This window comes from Martes martes (assembly GCF_963455335.1).
Source record: "Martes martes genome assembly, chromosome: 9".
NCBI lineage: Eukaryota > Metazoa > Chordata > Mammalia > Carnivora > Mustelidae > Martes > Martes martes.
Window position 1 is genome coordinate 11,965,527 of NC_137896.1, and position 21,279 is coordinate 11,986,805.

Genomic DNA, 21,279 nt, shown 5'->3' on the forward strand with positions numbered 1-21,279 from the left:
CGCCATTTACTTGCTGGATTAAATTACTTCCCCTCTATGTGACTGACTCAGTTTCCTTGCAATAAAATGGGATTAGTAATGCCATGCACCTCTTGGGTTGTGAGCGTGTAAGGTGATTCATGGGATGGATGGCTTCGAACCATGTCTCACCTGCCGATGCGCGGGGCGAGGCTCAGGAAAAGGGAGCTGAGTGTTACCTTCTCCTTGGAGAAGAGGCGTCAGTCACCATGACCGCCAGACCCTCCCTCCCACCATGGCCACCCTCCCTCTATCTCTCTCTCGGGGACCACCCGATAGGCAGGGGGCATTCGGGCCACGTTCTCTCACTGCTAGAAGCCCCTTAGTGACTTCATCAAGTACAATATTTGACACACAGCGGACAGAGGCTCCATAAAAATTTGTTGAACCCACGAATCCAGAGCGCCCGGGGCAGAATCGACCCTTTGCCTGCTCTTCACACACCGCAATGAAGCAGTGGTAGGTGAATGCCTCTCTGGGCCTCCGGGGACCGCCTTCCAAGCAAAAAGGAGCAAAAGCCAGCTGCCCATAGGCCTGTCAGACCCTCTCTCCGAATGCAGGGGAAGCTCCCACCTGGTGAATAATTCACTTGCTGCAGTCAGCAGTTCGAAATGCTGTGTTGGCGAAAAAGCAAGCAGCCCGCAGAACTGTTTCTTATTTTTAACGGGCATAAAACCAGGGTCTCGAGTGCTTATGTTGCCGTCCTACTAATTTCAGAGGCAATTAGCTGTTGGGTGGTTTTGCCTGTGAGCTCCCCTGCATTTTTGTTGGATGCACTCATCCCTGCCCAAATAAGCCAGTCAAAGATTTATATCATCTCGCTATTAAAGTACAATTTTAACAATCCTTTTAAATGACAGCAGCATCTACACGTAAACAGCACTATATTTAAGCCTCCCCCTTGGGGACTGTAACCTGCTTCATTAAAATAGCCATAATGAAGAGGTTCTATAAATCAGTAGCCTTTGTACAAAAACACATGATCTAAACTCTTTCTGCAGCCCAGCCCTGAGAGCAGGCACACAGCTTGGGTGGGAAGTAAGAACTTGAAAGACACGTCACAAAGGACAAAAGAAGCCAGTTTTAAATTTTTAAGCAAGGCCAAGGCAGCCAACCAAAACTTGTTTTCTCCAACATTAGCCTGTAATGTGGGGAGGAAAAAAAAAACCAGACCCAATTTCTTTCCATGACCAAAAGTTCCCACAGGGCTGGACGGGGGGGGGGGGGGTGAGGTCATCCTGACACCTTTCTCTGTCACTCTGATGGGCTTGGAGAGTGTCCCCTCCCACCGCTGTGGCAGGACTTACACTTCAGGGCCCAAACTGCCCTGCCTGCCAGACACTAAGCATGTCCCAAGGGGTGCCCATTCACACAGCCCCTCACGGCTGTCGCTTGGGCCACCTCCATGCACCCCTCCCCCTTGCTACCTTTAATGGGTTTCTTTAAATGGACTCACTCATTCGAATTAAGCCTCACCCATTCAGTTGTGGCTGTGAAATCATGGAGCTCATCTCCATGCTTTCTATGCTTTCCTAATATACATTATAATAAATACGTGCCTCAAAAATAAATAATGTTTATGGACATGGCACATGAAATTATCTTGGGTACTCTAGTGTCACTACGGTTCACCCACTTTTTGAAACGTTAAATTAACTCAGTATTCGGAAGGACTGGCTTCTTTTGAATTGGGACTTGGCATTTGCTCCATATTTTGATGGTTAAGACTGGATGGTTAGGTCTAGACACTTCTGTCCGCGAGACCTGCTTCACCTGGGTAGCAGAAAAGCACAGTACCCCCTCCGGACCACTTCCTGTGACCCCCGATTTAGGTGACACAGGAGCTCTGTGCCTGAGAGATAAGTCATGTGGTGATGTCTTCTAGTTAGAGAGAAACAGATTGTGTGATGGCAGGAACTCTCTGGAAAAGTAGCTTGGGGGAGATTGGGACAATGAGAAGGGTGAAGCTGGAGTCAGTAAACCCAGGCCCTTGATGCCTGGCTGTGTCTAAGTGTTGTTGTCTCTCACCTGGACTGTTGTACAAGTCCCTTAACCGATCTTCCTGTCCACTCTCAGCCCCTGCCCTGGGCTCTCCTTTCAGCAGGAAGAGTGGTCTTTCCAATAATTAAATCTGATAATCATATTTCATTATTCAAAACTCTTCCAGTGTCTTCCATTCTTGCTCTGAGTCAAAGCAAGTTTTCACGATGGCTGACAAGGATTTACATGATCTGATCCCCCATCCTCCCTTTGACCCCAACTCTTATCTCTCCCCCGCCTCACACACTCTGCTTCAGCCACATGGCCCTCCATGTTATTCTTCGAACACATTGAAAAAGCTCCTGCCTCAGGGCCTTTGCACTTGTGGGTGCCTCTGCCAGGACAGCCCTTCCCTCAGGTGTTTGTATGGCTCATTTTCTTATTTCTGTGCATTTAGCACCTCCTCAGAGAAGCCTTCCTGGTCCCACCATCTAAGAGAGACCCTGTTGCTCTCTGCCTCCCTTTTCTTTATTCTCTCTCTCTCTGTGTTTTTAGAGGATAACACACATCACATTGAAAATGATACTGGCCCATGGTGACATGTTTGGGAAATGGGTGGGGAGTGAGGGCTACCTTTGCTTTGCCTTCTTTGAATTTTTAAAATCACAATCATATTCTTCACATAATTAAGATTAGTGGGGGGGAGGGAAAGAAAGAAAAATTGCCTGGAAATAATCAAGTCTGGATAAGAACCGAGATGTCTGGGCCTTAGGAAACGGGCACTGCATATGGGATAGTTTGGAACGTTCTAGTGGAGACATATGGGAAAAGACTCATATATCCTTGTAGGTGAATACTGAACATGACAGCTCACAGGCCAGATATTGTCTCTGTCTTCCTGATTCTTTCAAGGACAAAGTTCATCCCAATGAAACTCAGTGTTGAGGCTTTTCCCGCCATAATGGGAAAGTGTAACCATCATTCTTGTTGGAGGCCTGATGTTCAGGTGCCACCACACAGACAGTTAGTATGAGAATGAAGTCATGATGATGAAAGGGGAGATCAGAGAGATGGGGATTCAGGAGCTACAGCCTGAGCTCCTGGATCCAACCACACCCGAAGCTAGTCAGATTTGAACTTTTAATTTTAATGAGAAAAACTTCCTTTTTTGTTTTCATAATTTTACTTGTGTTGGATTTCTGTCCCTTGTGACAGAAAATTCAGACTGATGGGGAGACAAAGGGAGAAGAATTCAAGTGGTGATGTGTCACTTTTTCTAGAAAGAGGCCATCAGGTGCAGTGAACCAGACCAGAAAGCCTCTTCTCTCCAAGATGCTGGAGCTCCTCAATTATGAGAGAGCCATTCCTCTAAAAACCTCATGACCTGTTCCAAGACATCTGAATCTTCAAGACACCAGGTGTAGTGACCGCTTGAGAAAGTCCTAGGGTATGCACATGCTAGGAAGCTATGTTTTCTCTCTCTGTCCTTACTCCTGCCCCCAGAGAGTAAGCAGTGGCTCCTTGTCATTGTTTACCTCTCCCGGGGGGAGGCAGTCCTGAGAGGAGCAGACCCAGATTCAGGAATGCACCTGCACCCCTCACTCTGGGCATGTCCAGTGGAGGCAAAGCAGACCTTCGTTAATTGTGGGCTTAGATTCTGGAGTGTGTTCTCGGAGACCGGGACTTACCGTGGTCCTCACTTACCTGTGCTACGAAAAGTGATGCGTTCTCGGGATACATTCGCACTGATTTTCTGACCTGTTACAGGCTTTTGATCATGTGGCTGACTTTTCACAGGTTATCATCTCTCAGACACTGAGCCCGAGACTCTGGTGGTGGGAAGAGGAGGGAGAGAAACTGACCTTTGTGATCCCTTGGTCCACACTCCTAACTGTCTGGATGGGGAGGCTGATCTCTAAGAGGAAGAATGTCTGAGCCAAGATCATACAATTGCCCAAGGCAGAGTCAAGATGTGACCTGAGCCAGGAGTCCCTGAGCAGTCCCTGTTCTGTTCTCCTGAGGGACTTTGGCTTCTCCTAGCCACAGACACCCCCTGTACCCCAGGAATGTGGACAAAGGGTAGCACCATATGTTGGCAATCACTTTTAGTTTTCTGATACCCCAAAGTCCTGAGGTTGTAGGTGCATGGCTGATGTTTGGGAACCCTGCGTTGGACAGTCCCCTCCTTAAGGTGAAGGCCATATTCACCTGGGTGCCCTCAGGACATGGCAGAGTTCTGTACCCGAAGAGACTCACCGAAGATTTGTCTGGATTGGATTAAACCAGTAATGCTGGGACAGTGTCCATGACTGCTATGTCTCCCTGACCAAAGGACACCGTACGAACAAGATCTTGGTTTCCATATTTCCCTCCTGCTTTTAACCTCCTGGTGACAGAACCTAAAGGTCTCTGAGCATCACCCAAACATAGGGATTTTCCTAACTTATTTGAAAATCTGGTGACAATTTAGACTATTTATTGACCTAGAAGTTCATAGAACAAGTTCCTCTGAGCTTTTGATACTCCCAAGTGGCAAGTTAAGGAGGTCTGACCATTTCACGGAGGGAAAGGCAAAGACATTCATGGTGTAAAATCCCCAGACCTCAACTTTGCAGACAGGACACAGGACAAGACTTTCTTTTGGCCGTGTCTGCCACCAGTTCTCCCTAATTAAGATGGATGGCTGTTCTCCACCCTGGGATGGAAAGGAAGCCTGAGATTATCTTAGCCAAGAAATCTCCAGCCCAGAGAAATGTCAGAACTGCCATAAGGATAATCAGAAAAGAGATGGTATGTTTTTCAGGAGCCTCCTCTGCGTGTCGGCTGCAGCCGCCTGTGGGATGATGTGTTGGGTTTGAGGGATGGGCATCACTGACCTGGCTGTATTTAGAGGTTCTGAAGACTCATCTTCCCATCCCATCCCCCACTCCTGGAAGGAGCTCAGCCACATTTCAAGGCCAGTTCAACCACTAGGGAGGGTCCCCCATTCCTTCATAGAAGGAAAGACTGTGAGCATTGATCTAAGACTGAAGGGGGCTGGGAGGGGCTGGCAGGTGTCACAGCACTCGAGGGACCCCCAGCCCACCGCATCTACTCCCTGAATTCATCTTCAGAAATGCTCACTCAGAGTGCAAAGATGCACGTATAAAGACCTTCCCAGTCACATTATCTGTAATAATGAAAAATAACCTTTCAAACTGGAACGGGACAGTATCCTCGGCCAGGAGCCTGGTTAAATGGTGCGGTGGGTCAGAACGGAGGCTCTGGGTTGTTCACCTCTCAACTACTTACTGGCTGGAGGACAGGGAGCACGTTTCTTAACCTCTTTGTGTCAGTCTTCCCATCTTTATAATGGAGGGCAAAATGTACACATATTTTTACGGCTTCCTTGGTTTTGTCTACTCTGTTCTCCTCGATGTTCCCATCCCACTTTCTTATCCCAGAGATTCTGTTGGTTTTCATCAAGGGTCAACGAAGCGGAATTACCATCAGAGCCTAATATGAAGCTTACAGGGACCATGGATCCTGCAGTAAATGCTTGTTGCTCCCAAGAAAGAAGAACGGATGCTCCCTCAACCAACTTGATGGTTCAAGGTTAAAACACAGGCGGTGTCCTTGTTCTTCCCTTGGCTTCAACCCCCACCTCCAGTCCCCCCAGTATCGACAGAGTCTGACCACTTCTCACCACCTGCCCTGCACACTTGGCCTGAACATGATTAGTTCCTGCCTGGTAATGAAGCTGCTTCTTCCTCGAACTCTCTGCTCCTGCCCTGGTGCCCACGGTGTGTTTTCCCCACGCAGCCAGGGATCCTCTGTCAGGTCATGCCCTCCTGTTTGTAAGCCTTGAAGCCATGTTCATTCATTTAGAATAAAGTCTAAACATGACCCGTCTGGCACTGGCCACCTCCGCCCGTCACTTGCTGACCTCCCTCCCTCCCTCTATTTCCTACTTAGCATGTACTTCTCTTTGAGATGCTTGCATGCATTTACTCATCTAAGGGGACTGTCTGCCCCCTCCACTCTTTGAGAATAGGGATTGTGTCTGTCTTATTCACTACTGGCAGCTCCCAGCCCTAGAAGACGGACCGGCAAATGATGTATTCAAAAGATATTTGTTGGAAAAATGATGGGGTCTTAACATCTCTTTCTAAGGCTTTGTCGGGGTGGGAATCTAAGAACAATTTTACATTAAAAACAGGATGGAGGCTCTTATCCTGTGGATCCGACATCAATGCCTGGGTCTTGGCATAAATTCACTTGCCAGTCTGTGTTCACAGGGATGTAAGTTTTCTTCCAGCATTGTAAACCCTGTGCGTCTGGGTCGATGCAGCTGGGCATGTGTGTGGAAACACACAGCTTCCCTGACAGTCTTCTGCCTCCGTTTCCCCATGTGCCAAACACAAATAAAAAAATGGGCCTGTGTCTTTCAGGGGCTTTTCCAGCTCTGGGGTCTATGATGCTCAGGTAAGGAGGGCTGGGACCTGCAGCCCACGTCTGGGGCTCTGGGCCGGGTGGGATGGAGCCCTGTGCCTGGTGCCTGGTACCTGAGCTGGCTGGTTCTCTTTGAGCATCTGCGGACATTTACTGATCTGCCAGCTGGGTTTCTCAGAGTTTCCCAAACAGTGAGCTGTGGCTGGCAAGAAACAGGAGAGGATTATTCTGTCAAATGGAGCCATTGAGGGGCCAGTTTCTGAGGGAACCCTCCAGCTCTGCCTTTTGGCCCGGGGCCAGTATTCTCTCCAGCTGCTGACGAAATTGTTGACCGTCTGATAAATTATAAAGCAACTATAGCAAAACGTTCGTGGTGGAATCTAGGTGGTGGGTGTAAAGGGTTCACTGTAAAAAAAAATTTTTTTTAAAGATTTTATTTATTTATTGGACAGACAGAGATCACAAGTAGGCAGAAAGACATGCAGAGAGAGAGAGAGAGGAGGAAACAGGCTCCCTGCTGTGCAGAGAGCCCTATGCGGGACTCGATCCCAGGACCCTGGGATCATGACCCGAGCTGAAGGCAGAGGCTTTAACCCGCTGAGCCACCCAGGCACCCCTTCACTGTAAAACTTTTTAAAAAGTTTTTTAAAATAGAAGGTTTGAGAAAGATGACCCAGACTTTCTGCTTCCTTTCAAATAGTTTTTCTTTTTTAGTAAAAGATTTCAAGTGCCTGAACTTAGAGTGCGTCTGTGATGCAGCCACCCCCATACTTTGTTTATTGTGCAGACACCCCTCGTGGTCCCATTCCCCATTTCATGGGCACACCACTGGTGGTACCCCTCCACTGTGTAACTTCTCATGGGTCTTGGCAAAGGCTTCCAGCCCAGGAAGCTGTCTCTGAGAACACCTAATGAGTCTGGAGTGTTCAGAAACATCACCCTTGCTTCTGGATTCTTCTGCCGATGTGCAGAATGAAATGGCCTCCGAGTGACGGACGAGTCTGGGCCCCACACACCACACTGTGGAGAAACACCCAGGACCTTGTTCGGGCCCCGCTGGAAAGGCTCGGATGGCCGTCTCCGTGTGAAGAATCCCAAAGCTGACATGAGGAGCAAAGAGGGATTTGACAGGAGGCAAGAGTGGCCAGAGACAGAGCAGATGGGCTGGTCTGACAGCAGAGCTTCTGTGAAGGTGTACGAAGGGAAATCACTGCAGGGGGAGAGCAGGGAGTGGAGATGCGCCACACGCTGGGGCCAGAGACCCTGCAACAGAGGCAAGGACCCTTCAGGGTGGTAAGTGAGCCCCAGCACTAAGTCTTCCTTCATTTTCCAAGTATTTATTGATGGCCAAATATGTACCAGGCAGGGCAGTGGGCACTGGGAAGAGCAGGTTCCTGCCTGGACAACCACTGTCACCTTCTTCCCTTTAAATCCAGTTCTCTACCCAATAGCAGGTGGAGACAGTTAGAATCCTGGCTGACCTCAGGGCCTTTGCACTTGTTGTTCCCCCCAGTTGTATGTGCACTTACATTCCCCCAGTTGTCTTTGTGGCTCCCTCTCTCCCTCTTCTTCTTCAATTCCCTCCTCAAATGTCACCTCAGTAAGGCCCACCTTGGCCACTCTATTCAAAACTGTAGTCTCCCTCCCAAGTCTTCCCCTCCCCCGTCCTCCTTTTAGCCAAAAAACTCCCCTCCTGTAGACACTGAGTTGGGTCAAGTGACTCTTGGGACCCTGACTACGAGCCAGTGAGGGACGCTGTTGGCATTCTCCCCCTAACACACCTGCCTTCCACTTGGCCAGACACAGCTTGCGTACTATTCTTGGTCCCCTGCGATGGCTCTACCTATCAACTCACACCTGTGAGCCCTGCTCGTACAATGATTCTGAGGCCGGGATAGAGTTTGGCTGAGTCCCAAGTAGGGTTGAGATACACAAAGCTATGGGTCAGGTTTTTCATCGGATGCAGCTTTGGGTCAGAAGCCAGGGCCGGGGCACCTGTGTGGCTCAGTGGGTTAAGCCTCTGCCCTTGGCTCAGGTCATGATCTCAGGGTCCTGGGATCGAGCCCCGCATCGGGCTCTCTGCTCAGCAGACAGCCTGCTTCCCCCTCTGTCTCTCCCTGTCTCTCTGCCTACTTGTGATTTCTTTCTCTGTGTCAAATAAATAAGTAAAATCTTAAAAAAAAAAAAAAAAGAAGCCAGGGCCACTGGACCACGGTAAGTGAGCAGGAAGCATTTAAGACAGAGTGGGCTCTGGGTGGAGGCAATTCCCTCCTTTTGAGGAAGATGCTGTTTTTCCTTGGACAGGATGGGCTAGGACTAGTTCCCATCCAGCTGAAATGAGCACACTGGACACAATCCCCGTGTTGTAGGTCTCAACACTTGCACTCACCAGTTCCCTACTGATGGAGGGGACAGCCATCTGCAAATCAGGGTGAAGGACTCCCACGTATCGGTGGGCGCCCTCTGTACTGATTTGCCTTTACAAATATGTAACTGGATCTTTAAGATCATTGAATGGGAGCCACATTCTGGGGAGACAGACACACAAAGGCTCAGGTGGTCACACACACGTGCACCCGTGCACTCATGCATGTGCATATGCAGGCACACACTGTCCTCCTCCAAGCCAGGTTTCACGGTTGACTCATCATTCAACCAGTAAGTTTGGAAACTTAACATGTTATTAATGGTCCCAAAGAACTCGAGTTCAAAAAAGGGAAAGCAAAAAAAAGCAGCAAATATCCCCAAGGACTAAGTGTTCCACCCACCCCTCAGCTGAGGCAGGTACATAAGCTTGGCCCGAGGAAGGCAGATCCTTCAGGTGCAAATGTTCAACGAGCCTCCTATCAGCCAAGCCTGTCACGGTCGCCCTTCGAGCTGCTTATTAGAGCACTAAATCACACCCCCGGGCGGGCTGTTTTGATGAGTGTTCTCACCTCTATGACACAGGACAAGCAGAGCTGGGAAAACCTCTCTTACAGGGTGAGTGGTCTCAGTCGGTCCCCCTCACCCCCCTTTAATATGTATGAATGGCTTTAATTTAATTAAAACCCTCCAGTGGTTCTGTGATGGGCGTCAGAGATGCAGAGAAGAAATCCCCTTCACTATTAACTGTGAGATGAGAGCGACTCTTACTGCTCTGGGGAGAGACACCGCTGTCCTCCAGGGAGAGCCCATACTACCTGCTTCCCTGTCCCCAGAGAACGGGCTCAAGAGCAGCCTCCCCTTCTGTGCCCCGAAGGAAGGGAGGGTGGCGCTGTGGGACAGAGGCAGGGGCAGCTGGAGGGGCCGGGGTGGGCATCCCGGCAGGCACAGATGTGCAAATGCCCAGATTCAAACGTAAGCTGAATTTTATAAGCAAACTGACATTCAGAGAGCTAAAAGGGTCTTGTTCAAGGTCACATGGCTACACGTGGGGTTTGGACCCAGATGAAGCTATGCCTGGGTTTAGGACACAAACCCTTTCCACTGCACTGGAGTCTTGGGAGTGCCTCAGTCCCTGGCGGTTAGGGCAGGAGGCGAGGGGTAAGATCTGACTTTTAATGCCGTTATGTTGGGTCCTAGATATGATTCCATGGGGAGAAAAGTGCAAGAATTGTATATGGAAGGGACCTGAGGCGGGTAGGGTTGCCAGAGAAAATGCAGGAGTCCTAGTTAAATTTGAATTTCAGATAAACAAATAACTTTTTTTAGTATAACTATATCTCATGTACTATTTGGCACACACACTAAAAAAAATTCTTTGTTTATCTGAAATAAAAGTGTTTTTTTTTTTTTTTTTTCTCTCTCTCTCTCTCTCTCGGATCTGGCAAATCTGTGTATATGTGTGTATTGGGGCAAACAGACTTGAAAACCACTGTGTTTTCACACACTGAGTTCGTTCAGACTCACTTCCCCAGACTGAGCCCTGCCCACAATTTTCTGCTCCGTTCTTCTCCCCACCAGGGAAATCCAGTACTGGAGGTGGGGCAAATAGACCCACTAGAGAGAGACCTTGGGCAGGGCTGAGTCAGGATGTCATGTGATTAATGGATTCCTGCCCGCCCCCCCCGCCCCCACTCTTGGCTGTTCAGAAACCAAACATGGTGATGTCTGTGTTTTGCCCTGTATCCTTCCTTCAGGAGAAGGAGACAGATCTGGTTTGTGAGTGCCTCTGGGGAACCTGTGTGCACATGTGTGTGTGTGTTTGCATGTGTGTGCACGTGCATGTGCAAGCACACGTGTGTGTGCTCACTGTGGGCAGGAGCCGTGGATCGGGTTTCAGGCAAGGACTTCACTCACCAGCTCAGAGGCTCAGAGTCAAAGAAGCTGGAAAGCGCCCTCTGGCCCCGTCTCAGTCCCATAGTTCCCAGCAAACTCCCTGGTCCTCTGGGCCTGACTTTTCCAGCTTCCTTCCTAGGTGGGAGGAGACTCCTGGCCCCTTCCGGGAGCTCAGGGTCTGCCTGGGAGCCTTGAAGGGACTCAGGGGCTCCGATGTCCCCCAGTTTGGGGAGTTGCTCAACCACAGAGCTGGGGGCTTGGGTGGGGCCCCAGTGTGATTCCCGGGGTCCCCTGGCCTCGCAACACTCCAGCCCCTGCCCATCTCCAACCGCCCCACCTGGGACAGCCTTTCTCCCCTCCTGTCCCTCGTCACCCTGTCCGTGAGGGTCCTGGCTGGATGATCGGGCTTTTCAGGTTCCTCATGCCGGTCCTGACTTCCCACCCCCTTGCTGGTTTAGCCTCGAGGGGACCTTTCTGTTGATGGATATAAGCCTCATTTTTCCCCTTTGTGTCTTTCTTGGAGGCATTTTGCAGAGAATGCCTGACCTATGTCCAGCGACAAAAATCACTGCTGCTACGTGTATCTTTACATCAAGAGGCTGAAATTCAGTCGGAACCACTTTTGTCCGAGCACTTTCTGGCTAAGTATGGGTTGGAGCCTGGACCAGATGGGTTTTTATGAGAGTGGTAAAAGTCAAGCTTTTAATGTATTTCAATCAAATTGATGTGTAAAGGAGAGGTGTTAAAGTTAGGGAAAATGTGACCTGGGATGCTCTGGGGCACCAGGGCACAGAGTAGTAACACAGGTGGCTTTAATGGCTCTTGATATTGGGTCAAAACTTGTTTCCAGAAGAGCAGAAGAGGCTGTCTCCCTCCAGGGATTGTGATCAAATGTAGCTCTGCAGCCGGGACAGTCATGCATGGGCTTTATAACAAAATCCCAGCGTCATTCACATTGTACACTCTGTGGTTAATTCTGCCCAAGATTTCAGTTAAGCCCGAGCTATCTTCTTGGTAGCAATGCAATTACAGTAGAGGAAAACTGTTTATATGTCTTGAGATACTATGATTATGAAAAATGGCAACATGAACTCCCATTAAGTCAGAAGAAAGTTAATTGTGTTTCATGCTGCCTCCCTGGGCCAGTGCACTGGCGCAGACATGATTTACTCCAGCAAAACGACTCATCTTTGCAGCAGATACATGTTTTCTCCCTTAATTACAAATAATTGTATAGTGTAATTTATACTAATGCCCGATGCTTAAAACTGCACGTTCGGGAATAAAGAGCTAGTTTGGGAGGCGGGGGAATTATAAACAGGTGTAATTGCACTCTCCTGGGGGCTGGAGACCAGTGAGATGTAATCAGACCTCTTATCAGAGAAAGTCAGCTGGGCAGCCTCCAGTTAGGACCCTGTTCGAAGAACACCCATAATCGTCTCACAGTTTGTCGAGCCGTTCAGGCATCTACCGAGAGTTCTCTTTTGGGTAAGTGGACAAGGAAGGTTAAACACTTGGATTTCACTGTGGATGAAACAGACACAGGAGCCATGTGAGCCCACGAGTAATGGAGCATTCAAGGGAGTAACGCAGCCCTGCGGCACAATGACAGATCTCTGGGTGTACCATTGAGCTTGTGGGTCTCTGCAGGATGACACCCTCTAAAGGGGACCAGCAGGGGCCACTGGAACATAAGTGCCGATCTGTTTAGTCTCTCTGGATAGCACACCTCGTTTTATAAATCACCTTCCTGAAAATTCATGTGGGAGCTGTGAAGCTCGGATGGTGATTTAATAAAAGCAGAACAAAGCAGTCCGAGGACCAAGGTTCTGATTGACCTGGGCTTTGCCCCCACCAGCTGGTGACCCCTTAGCTCTCTGCTCCAGGCCTCAGTCTTCTCATTTTAAGAATGGGGATCATACGGAGGACGCTGCAGGTTGTCACGCAGATTAGGTGAGGCGAATAAGGATAAAATGCATACATGGTGCCTGGCTCGTGGAAGGAATATAATGAGTGTATGAGTGTTCTGAGTGTTATTCACTGAATCAGAATCAGAAACGCATGGTCATGGGCCCTGGGAGAGACTCCTGCATGGTCTGCAAAACTGAGCTGTGAAAATCCAGGACCGTTGGTCCTCATGAATCTAATTCCCCACCAGCAACTGAAAATGTTCCCATGTAGATAAAGGGGAATGCTTATTGGCAGGTGCCCTCACTCAGCTTCATAAAGAACCACAAGAGGACCTATAGGAGCTCTCACTGTGGTCTGCTTTGCCTTGAATGGGGACCACACCCCATGGGCCATTAACAGACACTACTGGGGATGGATGGGCACAGTCTGGCTGCATCCATCTGGGTGCGGGCAGCAGCGAAGACCCCCAAACCAGCACCGTTCTTGGGGTATCCACAGGCAGAGTGCTGGTCCTGCAGGTGTTTCAGAGCAGGAGGCCAGGCCTCCTCCTGGGGGGAGAGATTGAGAGGGAAACCATATGAGCTGCTTTGGGAGAGCTGTCTTGCTGAGCCTGATATGACATCAGGGGCCCGTGCCTTGGAGCTGCCTGTCTGCAGCCAGGAAAGGTATTTGGATGAGAATAATGAGAGCAAGCAGGAGCCTTGCCCATCTTTGGTGAGATGCTCATTTATTCATTCATGGGATGATTAGTAAGTTTGTTGAGTACCAGGCCATAGCAAACATTGGTATATACTGTATTTTGACATATGGGATATACATTACTGTATAGGAAAGGCTTGCCAGATAAAATACAGGACACAGGAAGTTGAAATTTCAACTTCAGATACATAGTGAACATTTTTTAGTATATGTAGAAGTATGTCCTATGCTAAAGCGGGCAACTCTGTCCTGTTCCCAAGGGGATTAGACCAGTTTCTCAACCTTAGCACTATTCCCATTTGGGGCTGGATAATTTTTTGTTTGGGGGCTATTCTATGCATTGTAGAATGTTAATCAGCATCCTTGGCTTCTACCTGCGAGATGCTGGTAGGGACATCCCCCGGCTGTGAACCAAATATGACTCCAGATACTGACAAATGTTTCTTGAGGGATACTCACCTGAGTTTATCTCTGGCTGAGAGCCACTGGGTTAAAGTCTGGCATGTAAAATAGATATAACAAGTGAGCATGACAAAGAGTTTGTGGCAGGAGCGACCCATTGCTTACCCAGTATCTAGTCCCTCCCTTCCTTGCTAATAGAAATCCGCTTTGGAGGAGTTCATGTCAAACTTTCAAAAACTCTGAGACTCAAGCTGCAATGGAGTGACTACTGTAAATCCCCAAAGGAAGTGCCTTTCCAAACATGGGGAACAAGAGGGCTCAGAGGGGAGGGAAGCAAGATGGGCAGAGCGCCTACTGCAAGCTCGGTAGGCTCTGGTCGGGCGGGTGTTGTGATTTTGCAGAAAGGAACTTTCTTGTGCTTCAGTCAGTCTCTGTTCTTACGTTTTGTTCTCAGAATCATTGACTCAATGAAGGAATTTATAGGGAGTAGGTTTGTTTCTTGGGATGTGAGAACATGGAACTGAGCTCAGAGTAGAACCTTTTATTGTTTTCTTTCCCCAGGCAGCATATTACTTTGCAGATGGGCAGTTGGTGACTCACCCACTCATCCTAGAGGAAGCAAATGGAAGGGCTATTGTGGTGACCAGCCATCAGGTTCCAGAGTCAGGCTCCTCCCCATGATGCCTAGATTTCATCATGCTGATAAAAGGTGGAGGGTCAATTATGCACATTACCTATTTTACAGATGGAAAAACAGAGGCACACAAGGATTAGCAACTTCTCATCTTGAAAGTGGCCAAGCCAGGACCCAGTCCAGCCTGCTGGCTCAGGCACACACTGTAACTACCTGGCTATGGGCCCATGGTGATGAGTCCTTTGAAAAAGTCCTTTGAAAAAAGGTGAGTCACTTACCTTGGACGTGCCTCAGTTTCCTCATTTGCCAAGTCGGCCTCTAGTAATCCTGCCCTACTGACTCACAAGGTGTGGTGAGAGAAGGGATCAGGGCCAAGGCTCCCAGAAACTTCCATCATGGAGTCGCGCTGCCCTGGAAGGAAGCTGGTCTTGGCCAGCTCTGCTCCAGTGCCCTGAGTGCCCATGGCAGTGCAAGTCCCCTTGTCACCTGCATTTCCCCACCTGGAGCGTGGGTGGCCTGGGATGAGCTCCCAGACTCACTGAGTTCCACATGTCCCTGACTGTCTGGCTCTGTCCTGATGAATGCTGGGGCCACCTGTGCCGACCAGCCAGGAACTGGGCCACTGGAGACTGCACAGCCGACAGTCTCAGCCTAGTTCTAGGAAAGTGCACTCGGGGCCAAGCCTGGCCCTGGCTCTGTGGTGACCCCTGTGGCCAGATGACCACGCAGAGAGCCTTTGTGCTGAGAGACATCAAGCCTAGTGGAACTTGGGCTTGTAGAGGGTTGTCCTGGTAACACTGGGCAAGGTGTCCAGCCCCTGGGTTTGGGCGCTCTGGGCCAGCTTCTGTCGGTCTCCCTGAGTTCTCCTTTGAGGCAGCAGGCTCAGAACAGAATCATTCACTCATTCAATTCATTCATTCAGCAGCTCTTTACAGAACAACTCCTCTGTGCCAGGTGCTGTTCTAGGCACCGAGGCTACAGCTGTGAATGGTACAGACTGAGGCCCAGTCCTCAGGGAGCTGACCTTCTGTGAGTGTGCTTGGCATGTTCTAAAGATACTGCTGTGACTGCACCAGTGGGACGAGTAGGGGTAAGAATCACCAGTTATGATACTAGGGTAACTAACCCTCTTGGTTTGCCTGGATTAGGGGTTTTCTGGGACAGAGGAATTTTAGCACAAAGCCTGGAAAAGCCCCAGGCAAACCAGGACAAGTTGTTCTCCCCCCTGACCCCGCTGTAACACAGAGCTTTGGATCATATTCTGAAATAGGATGAGACTGAAGGCTTTAGGTGGAGGATTTGATAACGGGTCCTTCTAGCTAGGTGTGGGGATGAACTACACAGAGACCAAGCATGGAAGCCGGGGCTAGTGAGAGGTACTGCAGTGGTTCAGTGAGGGCTGATGGATGTTTGCAGCAGGGTGTTTGGGTGGACGTGGTTGAACCACTGGAAAGGCAGAGTTGCTGTTTGCTCTGATGGGGAAGACGGCCTGGGGCAGGTTCTGGGGGGAGACCAGGATTTCAGAAACCTGCAGGGGTGTTTCATACTCCTCCTGCTGAGAGCTGTCCCCGCCTCTCTGCATCCTGGCACATCCACTCTGGATGCCCCTTCCTGAAATCCCATCTAAGAGAATGCCTAGGGGAGTCGACGTTCTCTCTTCTCTTGGGAAGGGCCAGTGTGGGTCCTGCAGGTGGAAGTGTACTCTTGATAAGGACGAGCGGCCCTCAGTGAATGAGGGGATGAATTGTTGACGATCTCATTGGTGGCTTGGAGTCCCCTGGGCCCTTTGTAGATATTTATCTTGGCAGCCACCTGTCCAGATGGGTTTGCTGGAATGTGCTACATCTGTTAAAGGGATATTTGCTGGAAGGAGATTCCTGAGTCTTCAGATGGTATCATCTGGAAAAAAGAGGAAGGGGCTTTTATGGATATGAGGTTTATTGTGGTAAAACATCTTAATGTCCCCTACTCTTGACATCAAAATATTGTTATACCATTTGAAAGAGCAGTTTGTGGGACAATGATATGTTTCTTTAAAAACAAAACCCAAAAGGGGTGCCTGGGTGGTTCAGTGGGTTAAGCCTCTGCCTTCGGCTTGGGTCATGATCTCGGGGTCCTGGGACCAAGCCCCGCATCAGGCTCTCTGCTCAACGGGGAGTCTGCTCCCCGCCCCCCGCCCCGCCTGCCTCTCTGCCTACTTGTGATCTCTCTGTCAAATAAATAAATGAAATATTAAAAAAAAACACCCAAACCCCAAAAGCTCATTTGCCTAGCTCCTAAAGTGAAAATAAAAATGGAGATGTTTGGCTTCTAATGATTCATTCATTTGTGCAATGAAATCTACAAAAACACTACTGCTAAGAGCAGGGCCCTGGACCAAGGAGAGAGATGGTTCAGATATTGTTCTCAGAGGGCACAAGGCCAGCAGGAGACACGAACAGGGACAGAAATTGTACCTTGGGTGCAGTGTGTTAGTGCAGTGAGAAAGGTCCCAAGGTTCAGGGTGGATTGCTGGGTGCTGGGGAGCCAGAGAAGACTTTTGGAAGGATGGTGTATCAGTTAGCTTGCTTTTGCCAGCACGTCACCAAAACCCTTGAGGGATGTGACTTGTGATGAGGGAATTTATTGTCTCCTATGATAAAAACCAGCCATCAAGGGGACCTTGGCATGGGTAGATTCAGCAGCTGGACAGCGCCCCCAGGGATCCAGGATGGCTTGGCACCCCCTCCGGTTTGCAGGGGACCAGGTGTTGGAGGAGGTAATTTTCGAGGACTGGATCGCCAGTTGACTCCAGACCTGGAACTGGTGGTCGGAGGCTCCTCACCCCTCCCTGTCTTTGGAATGTGTGTTCCGCTTGCCTTCCCCGTGGTAGACGCTGCCCAAGGACACAGCCCTGAGATAGTGAGGCAGAGCTGAGACCATCTGGGCATCTATGGGACTGCCTCCAGGGAAGCCCTCTATACAGACTTTAAAGAAAACAAAGGGACCAGTTTCTCATTTTGCCCAGGGAGCTCCTGGGGACACTGAGAACTGACAGCAGGCTGAGGACTTGGGAGGCTCATCTCAGCTCAGGTTTTGCACCGGCCCTGGAACCCTTGCCATGACTCTGCTCCTAGCAGCACCCCGCCTTCCCCAGAGTCTCTCCCACCCCTTCCCACTTTCCCTAGGCTGCAGAGCATCCCTTCTTGTGAATTCCCCCCAGATTCTCCTTCCAGAAGTCCTGCTCCTCTCAGGTGGAGATGGTGGTCGCTGGCTCGTGAATGTTTCCAGAACTCTCTTTGGAATGATTCGGTTCTAACACCTCCAGCTTCAGGACTTCAGCTAAAATCCCAAGTCCCTTGGAAAGCCTTGGTCAGTCCCATTGCACTGGATTCTCTGCCTCAGAAGGGTGGGACTTGTCTCTGGAAAGAGCAATATTCGTGCCTGGGGCTGTCACCAAGGCCCCTCTTCCTCCAGCGAGGGCACAGTCCTCGTGCAGCCAGTGGTCTGTGGTATGGCCTGGACTCTGGGCTCTGCAGTCCTGTGATCACCAGTCCAGCAATGTGGACCCTACCCCACCTGAGTCTGCTCCTCTGGGACATGTGGCTCCTGATGGGGCCGAGTAACAGCATCCAGGGGAGGGGTGGGCATGGTAATGCACGGGCGCACTCAGGACCCTGTCCCCGCACGCGAGCAGGGCACTGTGTCAGCCCACTGTCCTCGGCGGGTCGCCAGTCGGGGTCACAGATGGATCGAGTCAAGAGACTATCCTGGCATCAGGATGCTGTGAGATTTAGCCTGTAATGGCAACTTTGCTTCCAATAGACCTCAAGGGACAAGGTTGACTGTCCTTAAACTGAGAGTAGAAGGGGCCATGGGGAGGAGTGGTGGCCTCACTCTCTGAGATGTGTCCACAGTGCCAGCTGCCGTTAGGTGGCCAGACGCGGACGGACGCTTCAAAGCTCTGGGCTCAGGGCCCGCTGCCTTTTCTACTTCTGCTTCTTAATTAAAAAAAAAAAAAAATCCCGATGCCTCTATTACTACAAGTTCCCTGACACTCTGCTGGGGGCTAAACTTTTGGAAAAGGCATTGATGTTTTCAAGGTTTTTGTGTTCTGAGTATCCTTTCTTTGATCTTGAGACCAGGGAGAACCACACGCTCTCACTCAGTGCTGGAAAACAGCCCTCGCTCATTCTCAAATCTCTCCTTCCTCTCTCCCTTTTCCGGCTAAATGTCTAGATTTGTGTTTCATTTTCTCATTCAGGGATCGCAGATCCTTAACTACCTGCGGCTGTGAAGCAGGCTGTAAACACCCGTGATACTGTTATTATGATTGTCCAGCAAAGGCATGCTGTCCCCCTCCCCAGCCTGGGGCCCCTGTGATTCCTTTTTTGTCCCATGAATATTACTGAGCACCTACTTGGTCCTAGGGGTGCAGGGGTGCCCAGCTCTGCCAGGGTCCCTGTCCTGGAACTTACATTTGAAGGGGGGGATACAGAGAGCAAATGTGTAAAGGAAAAAACATAAGACAATGTCAGACTGTGAAGTACCTTAAGAAGGAAAGGAACAATGACATGACACATGGGAGGTGGTGGTCGGTGACTTTGGACTGGGGAGCTGGGAGGCTTTTTGAGGAGGGTCTGTCTGATGCGGAGGAGGCAGCTGAGGGCAGGTGCATTTAGGGAAGTTTACTCCTGGTGGAGGCGCCTGGATGGGGACAAGCTTGAGGGACGTGGGACACAGCAGCGTTGGGCAGGGCAGCCGGCATGAGGGGCAGCGTGGGCAGAGACGGGACATGAGAGGAGCAGGGTGTGACCCGTCCATCCCCACGAGAGGGGCACTAGATGGTTTTCCGCAGAGAGGTGCCGTGACAGGTCCTGGAATTGTTGCTCGTGGGCAGGAGGGGGCAGGGAGGCCAGGATGAGGCTGGTCAGCGTCCAGCTCAGCCAGTGCTGGGGAGGCAGCATGTGCTCTGCAAACTGTAGAGTGCCGCCCATCTGAGGGATGTGGGCTGGCACCTGTCGCGGGTTCGGTGACATTTCAGGCCTCTGGCGGGACGAGGCGGATGACCTCAGAGCATCCTCCTCAGCCTGGTTTCTGCAGAGAAGGTCTGACCTCACGACACTGATCCCAGCATAAAAACACATGAAGTGGAGGTGCCAGGGTGGCTCAGTGGGTTAAGCCTCTGCCTTTGGTCTGGGTCATGGTCTCAGGGTCCTGGGATCGAGCCCCACATCGGGCTCTCTGTTCGATGGGGAGCCTGCTTCCCCCTCTCTCTCTGCCTGCCTCTCTGCCTACTTGTGATCTCTTTCTCTGTCAAATAAATAAACAAAATCTTAAAAAAAAAAAAAAACACAAGAAGTAGACAAGGCCAGACGTGAAGGTCACCAGAGTGTCATCACATGCTTTCTTGTGATGGTGATGATGATGGTGATGGGGTCTAACATTTCAAACCCTCACATCCTGCGGGCAGACACCACTGAGTGCTTTTCTGATACTTTCTGCTTTCACTGGTCCAATGGTCCTATGCGCCAGGGACTGTCATTATCCTTTTTACGGATGAGGAAACTGAGGCAGGGACAGGGTAAATAGCTTGCCGATGTCACACAGCTGTGGGCTGGGATTTGAGCCCGGGGGATCCGTCTCCAGGGCTGTGTCTCCGGAAGCTAGCAGGATGTCCTGTCTACCTGCGTAGGTAACCACGTATGAACGGTTTCCCTCTGGGACCTTCTTAGGTGAGATTTCTTAGCATTCCGACATCCGGCTTCCAAAAACGCAAAATGAAAATACTTGGTCCAGGTGTTTCCTCTTTTCCAGACTCCATCCTTCCCCCGTGACCTCCCAGTCTCCGCTCCAGACTCTGAGCCACCATCCCTGCTAAGACGGACAAAGCCCCATTTCCCAAGAGCCGGAGAAGAAGGACCAGAGAATCGGCAGGCGTCGGGGGAGGGAGGCTCTGGGTGTCCATGTGCAGGTGAGAAAGAGCAGGATCTGTAGCCTCACGCCCCGAGATGGACTCTGGTCAAGTTCATGTTTCACAAGGGAATCCACCTGCAGCGGGAAAATGAGAGGCTTTGAGCCATAATTCCTGGATGGAGAGATTTCTCCTCTCTCACGTGAGACCATAAACCTGAGATTATAGCTAAGATGGCCTTTCCCAGGGGGCCGGACTGTAGCTGAGCGTGAGCCAGACGTTCTGCTCCGTGGAGCCAGATCTGCCCGCAGCTGGGCTGGAACAGCCATCCAGGGTTGTCCCTGACCCGCTCTCCAGAAATGCATGCCAGTGACCCGAGGAGCTTGGCGGTGATTCAATCCGTGAGTCATAAAGATGGAAACACGATTTCCAGGGATTGGGGGAGTGAGTCCTCACACCACTCGAAGGCTGCAGTTTGGTGTTCTTTGCTGAACAGAATCCTGCTGTTTGGACATCAGGGGCTGCTGGTGCGGTGTCTACACGGCATGTCTACACAGCATGGCAAACCCTGCTGCCCACATGGAGCCCAGCAGCGGCACCCCCAGACTGAGCTTACAGGAGAGTTGGGTCCTCCTTGATGTTGTGAGGAATTTATGTGTGTGTGTGTGTGTGTGTGTGTGTGTGTGTGTGTGTTTTAAGATTTATTTATTTATTTGGGAGAGAGAGTGAGAGAGAGCACAAGAGTTGGGGTAGGGGCAGAGAGGGAAACAGACTCCCTGCTGAGCAGGGAGCCCCATGTGGGACTCAATTCCAGGATTCCAGGATTCCAGGATTATGACCTGAGCCAAAGGCAGATGCTTAACTGACTGAGCCACCCACGCGTCCCTGACGAATTTATAACTGTGGGTTCCTCCTGCTCCCCACTCGTGATATCCTACATGCTAGGTCAGACCCTCAGAAACTCAAGTCCTGTGCTGAGATTTTCCCCCCTTTGGGCTTATTAACACATGACAGTCAGGAGTCCTTGCACCCAGAGGCAGGGTGGGTTGGG